Source organism: Lynx canadensis, chromosome C2, assembly GCF_007474595.2.
Source record: "Lynx canadensis isolate LIC74 chromosome C2, mLynCan4.pri.v2, whole genome shotgun sequence".
Taxonomy (NCBI): Eukaryota; Metazoa; Chordata; class Mammalia; order Carnivora; family Felidae; genus Lynx; species Lynx canadensis.
In genome coordinates, this window is record NC_044311.2 from 22,193,535 (window position 1) to 22,205,605 (window position 12,071).

The following is a 12,071-nucleotide window of genomic DNA, read 5'->3' on the forward strand; positions in this document are numbered from 1 at the left end:
TTTATTTTATTTTGAGAGAGACAAAGAGAGTGGGGGAGAGGCAGAGAGAGGGGAAAAAGGGAGAATCCCAAGCAGGCTCTGTGCTGTCAATGCAGAGTCCAATGCAGGGCTTGATCCCACAAACTGAGATTATGACCTGAGTCGAAATCAAGAATCGGACGCTTAACTGACTGAGACACCTAGGCATCCCTAACATACACTTATTTATGAACAGAAAAGAATGTTAAGAAAGGGATCATGATGATACAATGAGGTGACAAGTGTGAAAAGCCTAAAAAGCTAATGTATGTTGGATTTGTTTATAAGTGTTATTTTGTTTACCAAGTTGCTGAAGATAAGAGAAGGGTAATCCAATGGATAGATAAATTAGATAGATAATGGTATCCTATTATAATGTTTCTACCTATGTTAAATTCAGCGATCATCTATTAGGTGTATTCTATGCACAAGACACTAGGCTAAGTCCAACAAAGCTATATAAATGAAGGAAGGTACATCAAAAGAATGAATTTAGCTTTCAGGTAGGTTATTTGACTTGAATTAAGCAGATTAATTGGAAAAAGTCCAGTTTGATAAGAAAATCCAATGGAATGTCAGTGCTGGAAGGGGATTTAGAGTGCATTTAGTCCAGCACTCACAGTTAACATCAAGGATAGTGAAGGCAGAAATACACATACAGAAGGTAACACACTTCAGCCTGCATTTCATTGTCAACACTGAGCCAACATGGTTTCCTCTAACCACCAGAGTCTGAAAAGGTGAGCTTTTAACCTTCTGTCAACTGTAGCTGAGAATGGAATGGAAACAGGGTATGCAACAGATGTTACGTGAGCCAGTCTCAAGTACTAGCTTTCTTGATTCTGAAAAAAGAATTCATTAACCCCTTACCCCTTCCACTGAGCTTGGTTCTAAAAGACTGCTTGAAAACAAACAAACAAACTGCTGTCTAAAAACTATTTAGAAGAGGAGAGAAGAAGGGCCTAGCCACCTTCTTTGGATCCTAAAAGTTTTGTCACATGAAAGAGGAATGGAGCTGTAAATGCCAAAGAGAGGTCTAGAACCAGCAGGTAGGACAATCGGAAATAAGTTCCAATTCAAGCTAACTAGGAACTTTCTTCTAGTCAGAGGTATGCAAGTGGCATGGGCCTGCTAGGCAATGGAGTATACTCCTCAGTTCCTAGAAAATTTAGGGATAGGCAAGGAGACCACTAAGGATTTACAAAAATGCCTGAAAATTCACCATAAGTGACATCCTGCAGACTTCTTCCATCCTGCATAAGATGGTTTTCCACCATTTTAGTAATGAGAGAACTTTTAAAAAGCATCCCAGGATGCTTTTTTTTTTTTTTAAGATTATTTATTTTGAGAGAGAGAGGCAGAGAGAGAGGGAGAGAATCCCTTGAGGCTTAACTGAGCCACCCAGGTGCCCCTCAGGATGCTTTTCCAATGCAGACAACAATCATAATATTTATTGATGGCTTTGTATGTGCCATTTACATGCATTATATCATTTAAACTTGGAAAAAATCCCATGAGCTAGGTACTATTACTTTATCTAATTTGTGGACGAAGAAAATGAAGCACAGGGAGGTTAAATGACGTGTCCTAGCCACACAACTAAATGATAGACATAAATACAGGGATTTTGATGCCTAAGCTTGCTCTCATAAACCATTGTACTATTCATGAGTGAATGAATTTCACTTCTCACCATTTCCACTGCTATTACCCTTGTGTCAGCCACCATTATCTCTTGCCTGGGTTATTGCAGTAAATGCCTAACGAGCCTTTCTTCCTCCGCCCCTTCCGCCTTCAGTCTACTCTCCATCCAGCAGCCAGAGTGACACTGATAAAGTTGAAATCAGATCACGCCATTCCTCAATTGAAAACCCTTTCAGTTGCTTTCTATTTTTCAGAATAAAGGCCAGTGTCTTCATGATGGGCTACCTAATCACCTGTCCTTTATACTCTGCCCTTTGCTCCAACTCCTCTCCCCCAGGACAGGCAATCTCCTAAGTGCTTTCTTCTTTCTCTGCCTAGAATGTTCTTCCCTAAATATCTAGATGGTTAGCTCCTTCACCCCCTTTGTGCCTTTGTTCCAATACCACTTGTTTCGGCAAAGTCTTCCTTGACCATCCTGTTTAAATTTCAGTTATTCTACTTTACTACTAGCTTTCTCTGTGACTCTACCCTGCTTTATTTTTCTCCATACTACTTAGGTTGGTTTCCTGTGTCTCCCCTGACTAGCATGTCATGTCCACAATAGCAGCCATTTTTGTCCATTTTGTTCACTGCTCAACCCTAATTCTCCAGCAAGAGAGCAGTGGAAGGGAAGAAGAGAATACTTATTGCCATGGCTTCTGGATTCCATCCTATGGGGTCGCCTCAAGTTAGCTGTGTTCCCTGAAGTCACTGCTTCTGTCAAGGCAGACCTCTATTACCAGACTCTCTCCTTATAACTTCCAGTAATGCCACCTTCCCTTTTGTACCTGTGGATTTATAATGTTTTGAGTCCAGCATTACTGCACTGCTCCTTGTGGTTTCCCTTCACTCTGCCCACACTTTTGTGATGTGTCCCTAACTGAAGACATCCTAATTTGAGCATGCCATCTGTTTCCTGCTAAGGCCCTGACTTATACAGTGTTTGATAAGTATTTTTGAATGAATGATTAAAAAACAGATTTTAGGGGCAAAAGGGGGCTTTTGCAGGTTTATATTAAATTTTACACATATCTTCATATCATGTCCAATGAATGAGACTGTTGTAATTTTAACTCTTAAAGAAAGATTCAATGAATGTTCACATTATACAGAATTTAGAACATTTCTGATTACTTTTAATGAATTTAAATATAAAGTTCTGAGCTACTTGGTGTGCAAAAATAGCTTTCTTGTCTTTTATTCTTCTAAATGTATTTTACATTCATAAAGATTTAATTTCTTAATAAGCTGCAGGGAGCTGAGTCTACAATAATTAATTTAAAGCAAAGCAAGGAAATACCACTTTTTGACACTCAATCATTGATTGAAGATACCTTGTTAGAAGCTAAAAGACTAATAATTTGATTTAATTTAAACCAACATTTTTATGTTACTTGTTAGCATGAGACCTGTGGAATTTTATTTCAACCTAGACAAGAACAAGAAAAGAAATAAAAATTAGCAATAAAGAAGCCCTGTCCTCTTATGAGATTTTAAGAGCTTGAGAAGTGCTTGCTGATTAATGCTAATCACTGGCGTATAGAAATAGTTTGAAAAGGTGGAATATAGAGTTGACTCTTCTTTCTCATATTGAATCTTTGTTTAGGTAGTGACCATGTTATGATGGTACCTATTTAGATTGCTAAAAGTTGCTATCACTTTATCTTTGCCTCCTAGAAAGTTCACTTAGATTACACAATATAGAAATAGGTGGTCCTTTCTTAAATTGGAGTGCTGTGGAGTGGCTGGTGAGGTGAGACAAAGTCTTCCTTTGAAAATTTGTGGAATGGGACCAGGCCATTGATAAGTTAAAAATCTGTCAAATTGGCAAGGTGTAATTTCTCAGAGTTCCACTATAGGGTCCATGGGTTGTCATCTTGATTTCTATTTCTCCTCATTTCTGTCTAGTTACTTAGATTGTGGGTGTGTGTGTATGTGTGTATGTGTGTGTGTGTGTGTGTGTGTGTGTGTGTGTGTGTGTTCATATCTCATCTGCCTTTAAAATATATAGTAAAAAATGTATGTGATCAATGCATTATACCTTGGTTTGAAAGTCCAATGTTTTCGGCACCTGGGTGGGTGGCTCAGTTGGTTGAGTGTCTGACTTTGGCTCAGTCCATGATCTCACTGTTCGTGGGTTTGAGCCTCGCATTGGGCTCTGTGCTGACAGATCAGAGACTGGAGACTGTTACAGATTCTGTGTCTCCCTCTCTCTCTGCCCTTCCCTCCCTATCTCGCTCGCTCTCTGCCTCAAAAATAAACATTAAAAAAAAAAGTCCAATGTTTTGCTTCTATCTGGCAACTTGATTTCAAGAGGAGTTAGACCTTAGCTTTTCAAAATAAATAAATACATAAATAATTTCAAATGGATTTAAGTTAATATTTTTACAGCTTATATATCAGACTGGATTGGTTAACTATTGTTAAATAACAAACAACTACAAAGTCTCAGTGGCCTACAATAGTGAACGTTATTTTTCTTCATGTACCTACAGGTCAGCTGGGAGTCAATTGATCTAGACTGGGACTGGCTGTCCAGCTTTGTTGATGTTGACTGGACTCATTCTTGTGTCTGTGGGTTGGCTTGGGGATCAGTTGATTAAGGTTGGCTGATTGGAGCAGTTTGGGTGAGTGACTCTGCTCCACATGTTGTTCATCCTCTCTTAGGGCTAGTGGGCAAGCCGAGGCATGAATTTCTCACAAAGATGCCAGAAACACAAGAATGCAACTCAAGATATTTTACGGCCTAGGCTAGAACTGTCTTGATTTTACTTCCATCTCATTCTTCTACTGGCCAAAGGAAGTCATATTTTTTAGTGTGAGTAACTGCAAAGTCAGATGGCAAAAGGTTGACACATGGGGATGGACATAAAGAATTGAGACTATGCAATATTCCACAAAGACCATCTAATCCAAGATCATTTAATGTAAATTAATTTTCTCAGTTTTCCATTTATTATATATATATGTATATACACATATATACATATGTGTATATACATATATATATATATATATAGAGAGAGAGAGAGAGAGAGAGAGAGGGAGAGAACGCATGAGCGGGGAAGAGGAGCAGAGGGAGGGAGAGAGAGAGAATCTCAAGCAAGTTCCACACTATGCACGGAGTCCAATGCAGGGCTCAATCCCGTGACCCTGGGACCATGACCTGAGCTGAAATCAGGAGTTGGATGCTTAACCAAGTGAACCATCCAGGTGCTCCAGTTTTCCATTTAAACCCAATGGTAGTGTTTCTTTGCAAAGTACTAGGGCTGGTTCCTTCTACATGATGTTTCTTTAGAACTTCATTTAACAGCTGTATTCCAAAATTCAATCTACCTTATCTTAAGCAAATTAGGAAAAAGATCTTTAATTCTAAGGGTTGTTTTACTCCTTTGCAAAGAATGCTAATCAAAATGCTTGCTGTTTTTGATCTCGCTTTGGTAAGTGCAATTAAGACCTTGTAATTTGAGAAATATAGAAGTATAATAATTACAGAAACATTGAAGACAATATGCAAATAATTCAGTCCAAAGGCAACATATCCCAGTCTTTGCTATTTTACTGATTACATCATAAAAGTAAAAACAACTAAAATATCTTTTACTAGTGGTCCAGAATTTAGGCCTAGACCCACAAGGGCATTTCCCTAGTTGATGGTTATGTAAACTCTGAAAATAATCAGAGTCAATTGCCTGGTGAAAGAGTACAAGGGGTTGCGTATATGAGAGCAGGTTTATATTTCTATGAAGTCTTAGGCCCAAAAGCTTTGGTTATTTCTTTTATGGCAAAAACTTTTTGGCAGGTATAGAGGTCATACATATGTCTAGAACAATGTAAATATTTTTGTAAACCGGACAAAAAGTAAATATAGGTAATACAAATGTCTGCAAGAGATAGTTTATGATGGAACTTGATTTTGCAGCAGAGCCAAGGTTGTGCTTAACCTAGATTAAGGTGTGTTGAAGACTGGAGGGGAGGGCTTGCCAGGAATCTGTAGGAGTGTTAGGAGACCTTTTGAGAAAGAATTGTCCTGAAAATGTAGTGTGCATGTTGATACAATAACACCCCCCAAGCATTGGCAGGGAGAAGGTGACTTTACTCTCTTTGTGATTGGTTAAGTTCTGTAGTGTTACATCTGGCCTTCTTTCTCTTTATCTTTTGTGTATTTATTACAGGTTTTGGGTTTGTGGTTATCATGAGGTTCATATAAAACATCCCAAGTACATAGCAGTCTGTATTAAGTTGATGGTCTTTTAAGTTCTACCACGTTCTGGGGAAAAAAAGCGCAACTTCCTTTTTTTCGTCACTCCCTCCTCCACATTTTATGTATATGCCGACATATTTTACATTTTCTTACTCACAATTTTTCTTATGTCTAATTATGGCCATTTCTTTTCAACTTAAAGAATTCCCTTTAAACATTTCTTGTAAGGCTAGTTTAGTAGTGATAAACTCCTTTAACTTTTGTCTGAGAAACTCTTTATCCATCCTTCAATTCTAAATGATAACTTTGCTAAGTAGGATATTCTTGGTTGTAGGTGTTTTCCTTTCAGCACTTTGAATGTATCATGCCAGTCCCTACTGAACTGCAATGTTTCTGCTGAAAAAAAAAAATTAGGGTTTCCCTTGTATGAAACTTTTTGCCTTCTTTCTTGCTGCTCTTAAAATTCTCTCTTTATCTTTAACTTTTGACATTTTAATTATAATGTGCTATGGTGTGGACTTCTTTGGGTTAATCTTGTTTGGCACTCTCTGTTTTTCTTGGACCTGGATGTCTATTTCCTTCCCCAGTTTAGAGAAGTTTTCAGTTATTATTTATATAAACAAACTTTCTGCCCCTTTCTGTCTCTTCTTTTTTTTCTTGGACCCCTACAATGTGAATATCCACTTGATATTTTTCAAGATATCCCTTAACCTATCCTCATTCTTTCTAAATTCTTTTGCTTTTCATTACCCTGTTTTCCAGATTACAATACATTCTTCTTCATTCACTAATCTACTGTTAATTCCCTCTAGTGTATTTTTATTTAAGTTACTGTATTCGTCAATTCTGATTGGTTCTTTTTTATTGGTTCTATTTATCTTATTTTTTATTTTCTTTTTAAAAATTTTTAACGTTTATTTATTTTTTGAGAGACAGAAACAGAGCATTAGCAGGGGATGGGCAGAGAGAGAGGGAGTCACAGATTCCAAAGCAGGCTCCCCTGATGTGGGGCTCGAACTCACGAACCGCGAGATCATGCCCTGAGCCAAAGTCAGATGCTTTAACTGACTGAGCCTCCCAGGTGCTCCTATTATCCATTTCTTTATTGAAGGTCTCACTGAATTCTTCCACTCTTCTCTCTTACCCAGTGAGTATCTTTGCAATCATTACTTTAAATTCTTTTTTAAAATTAAACTAAATTTAATTTTTATTTCCTTTTATTTTAATTCCAGTATAGTTAACATGCAGTATTATCATTACATTCTTTATCAAGCACATTGCTCATCTCTGTTTCATTTAGTTTTTTTTCTGAGGTTTTTGTCTTGTTCTTTCTTTTGAAGCATATTTCCCTGTCTCCCCATTTTGCTTGACTTTCTGTGTTTGTTTCTGTGGTTTAGATGGAACAACTACTTCTCCTAAACTTCAAAGAATGATCTTGTGTGTGGTCATCTATTATGTGGATGTTTGGTGTGCTTCGTAACTTTTGCTGGTTGGCTGGAGTTGTGGCTGGTGTGGGCTGGGGGTCCCAGAGCTCTCCGTGTTAGTGGGCACCGTGTAGTAGGACAGCTAAGTCTACAGTGGGTGTAAGCCAGAGTGTCCCAAAGTTCTACACACATAGGATGCCCTTACAGGGCAGCTGGAGCTGTGGCTGGTGGAGGCCAGGAGGTCCCTGGGCTCTCTGTGCAGAGGGTGCCCTGGCAGAACAGCTGAGACTAAAGGGGTACAAGCCTGGAAGACCCAGGGCTCTATGCACAGAGGTCACCTTGACAGGCTAGCTGAAGCTGGAGTAGAGTAAAGCAGGCTGTTCCAGGGTTCTCCATACAGAATTTGTTCTGGAGAGATGGCTGGAGCTGAGGCACAGTACAGGCTGAGAGATCCCGGGGCACTGTGCATGGGGTGCCTTGGCAGGCCAGCTAAAGCTAATGTGACTGTGGGCCAGTCACATGGGTTGCAGCTGGGTTGGGTGTAAGCCAGGGTGTCCCAAGGTACTCAATGCAGGGGGTGCCCTGGCCGGGTAAGTGGAGATGAAGCCAGTGTGGTGGGAGCGTTCTGGGGTGCTCTGCACAGGAGGCACTCTGGCAGTGTGGCTGGATCTGAAACAGACATCAGCCAAGAAATCCCAGAGTGCTCTGCACTGAGGGTGCCCTAATAAGCCAACAGAAGCCAGAGTAGTGTGGGCCTGGAATGTTCCGGGCTGCTTTGTGCCTCCATCATCTTGGCAAGAAGGCTGAAGCTGTAGTGAGCATTAACCAGTGGGTACCACCCGGTGGCTGCCTGGTGGGATGGCTAGGGCTGGAGTGGGCTAGGGACCTGGGCTCCCTGAGGTGGCAGGCCAATTAAGGGGCATCCAGTCTGGGCTTTTAAGGTGGAGGGGGAGTATAGAACCTGTCAGTCCCTCCCACCGGAGAGCTTTTCATCTGGTAGAGTTCCAGGGCTGGCTCTTTTATATACTAATTGCTTTTCTTAACCTTGGCTTTTTTTTTTTTTTCCCTGTGCCCAAGGAAAGAGGGAAGAATCTGTTCCTACTTCCTTAGTACTATCCCTCCCCACTGCAGTTTAAGGCGTGGGGGGCGTTTTTGCTACCACGTCTCCAGCTCTCTTGCTGTTCTATCTTTTCTTGTGCAGAAGCTCTTCAGTTAGCCCTCAGCAATTCCTCAGGAGGAACTGCTCTATAAATAGGGGTAATTTGGTATGTTCCCAGGAGGAGGTGAATTTGGGGTGATTTTAAACACCATAGGCAGATCATCCTTAGTTATTGCCTGCATCGATTGGCTTGACTTCTAGTAAGGAGGGAGAAGAAAAGAGAGAGGGGAAGGAGAAGACTACCAATGAAACTGAAAGTTACATTTCTCCAAAATTCTAAGTGGTATGGAAGGCATAGGTATTGACTCTTTTTAAATCTGTAGGAGGAAACATTTGTGCTTCATTCCTCAAGTTTCTGTCTCAGAATATAATGGGCTTGAGGGTTGAATGATCTTTTTTTTTCCTCATACCCCTTGAGGGAATGTAGAGTTAGGGGAGGTGGAGGGGCTAATCTTACGGGGAGAATTTGTTCAGTGGGGCTTATCTACTAGTGAGCAGTTTGCTTACATGTGATACACCTTCTCCAGTCTTACTTCCTGGCCTTTTTGTCTCCATGCGCTTAGCCTGCAAAGAGCTCACAGCCCACATTCTGAAGGTGCTGTGAACTAGACCAGACACAAAAGGCGGGTCTAGATTTAGGATTAGCCGGGATGATTTCCTTAATTAGTCCACAGTTACAATCTCTTTGTTTTACTCTGGTTTCAGCAAGCAGTGGAAGGGACACACATGAGATCAGGATACCTGGTGGTGTACATCGAGGCAGCTCCCTGCCGCCTCCACAGTTCTCATGGAAGCACACCAGAAGCTATGTCTCAGCAGCCTGTGCAGAGTGAAAAGTCCTCCAGGGCAGGAGAACACAAGGTAGGAGGAAGATGGGCAAGTCAAATTACCTAAAACGAATGTCTTGATGTCCTGTATGTGCATACAATTCTCAGCTTATTTCATGCCATGTCGTTGGGGCAAGGCTTCTGTGAAGCAGTACTTGTGATTGGCTTCCCTTCTCATTCTCTAAGCTCTCTCTGTTCTGTGTGTAACTGGGTGTGCAAGGTAAGACTGTTTGTGCGAGTGATGTGGAGTCACGTTTTGCCTCTGTGTGCATGCCTGGAGCCTGCGAGGGCTAAGATCTAGGTTTAGAATGGGAAATAGGGAGGATCTGCTTCGCCCTCTTACGCTCACCAGTGACACAGCATTTTGGATATTCCCATACAAATGAACTCGTAATTTATTTCTTATTTGTCTCGTGTGTGTTGTTGGCATTCTGAACTACTAACCAGGCGTAGTGGAGAGTAACAAAGGTGAGGCTCTCTGTTTTATGCACTGCAGTAGAGAACATAGAATGCCACTGCTCCATTGAGGACACTGGGCAATCAGCAGGGGAGGGCACCAGCCATATTGGAAATTTGGCAGCTTCAGCAAAGCACAACATGAGCACAGCATGACTTCAGGCGACACTGATAAAAGATGTCATCAGAGGCAGCATCAGTGAAATTGCACTTTCACCAGGCTTCACAGAGATTGGAGGCTTGCTGATAGTGCCACATGGAGCCAGAGCTAAAGCCAGAGCAAAAGAGGAGGCAGTTGTAGCTGAGAGGCCTTGCTTTTCAATACTGGTGGGGCATCTCTAGGGGACATGCAGGAGTTCTTGGGGGAGGCTTTTAAGAGGATCTGGAAGATATTCAATAATAGGTGAGGGAAGAATTAGAAAACGACTGTGTTTCTATAAATATGATTCTTTGTTACTCCCTAACTGGTAGGACCTGGGGAAACACTGGTGCTAAGGAGTTTGAACAGGTGTTTGGCATACCGTTTTCCTAATTCTAGTCATATCTAATATGATAGACAACGTGGGTGCTTAAAATAAATGCTTTGATTGGTTTCGTGATCCTAAATCTTTTATTTTCTTTTCATTGTTGTTGACCATGAATGGGGAACTTTGACATTTATTTTTAGCATTTTGACAGCTTCTGCATTACTGATTACTAAATCCATCAAGTAAAATGATACTGATGTATGTCCTGTGTACATGTGACAGGAGATGACGACGGGCAGTGAATATGTATGATACAGAAGAAAGTGATGAAGGGACGAAGGGAGGAAAATTTAGCAATGATATAGGAGTATCAAGTTTTAATCCACATTACTTTCTAAACCTCACAAAGACTACTTTTTTAAAATGTGTATTTATTTTGAGAGACAGAGAATGTGAGCTGAGGAGGGACAGAGAGATAAAGGATCCAAAGCAGGCTCCAGGCTCTAGAGCTATCAGCATGGGCTCGAACTCAAGGCCCATGAGATCATGACCTGAACTGAAGTTGGACACTTAACTGACTAAGCCACCCATGTGCCCCAGCACTACTTTTTTGATTAACATTTCCGATTTGAATTCCTAGCACAGTGTATGACCTATACAATATAGAAAATCAATTTTTTGATGATTAAATATTTATTGCATCTGTGAATTAATATCAAAAAGAAACATTCCACAAAAATTGTACTTTGGACATGGACTGAGAACAGGAAGTACAGGAAGTAGGATGATGAAAAAGCAAACAAGAATTGAATTGAACACAAAGGGTTTTGAAGAGGGAGAGTGACAGGAATCCATCACATTAAATCTAGAGCCACCATCAATTTAGCTGGTTTTCTTGGGTTTTGCTCTCTGTACAACATTGCCTCTTCAAACAGTAAGAAAATGTGCTTGTATTTTCTGAGAATATTTGTTGAAGGAAACTAAGGGCGTAAGAAAGAATAGACTCTTGGCTGCATATGAACAATTTGTTCCAAAAAAATCAGATTTAAATGTTATTTTAGTGATAAAATGAAGACAGTTTCAAGATCCACCTTACTGAGCCCCTGGCCTTTTATGCTAACTGACATCCCTGCATCATGATAATGTCCCTGTCTCCTTTGATGAGGCCATCTGAACGGGAGCAGGGGGGCTGGGGGAGGTGGGAAAATGCTGAAATGGCAATGGCATCTACCCATTGTTGTCCCCATGTAGTCACATCAGAACAGCAAAGAACTGCCAACAGGTATGTTCAGAGTCATTGTATGAGTTCTGAGTATCAAAAACTAAAAAGATGTCTTTTCAGAATGGACAGTGGCGTAAGCTCCAAAGGGAACAGAAACTATAGTCATATAGTCAGCCTGATGTATATTCTCAAGGTGAAAGCTGGGTGGTGCCTTTTCTTCCCTAAACATAGACCTTTGCTATAAAATAAAATGCCACAATCAATTTTTGGATTTCACTGCTTCAGCATGTTCAGTTCTTTTAAATTAAATTGTGGTTAAAACCCCAAACAAAAATAAAATGAAAATAAAAGGTTGATAAAGAAAAGAAGTTGTGAATGTCCCTGTCCTTGTGACCGGGCGTTGATAACAATGACAGTGCACTTTCAAGAAATGATAAAGGAGGTTTTGTCAATCTCAATGCACTCAAAAGACATCTTGTGTTTATTTGGGATGTGCTTATTTTTCACAAATTCTTGCCATAGGAGTTTTTTTTCCTTTGAGAGTATTTTATGAAACTGCTCTAATAGAGATATGTCTATGCTCTACTGGAATTATTTCACTGATGGTTTCC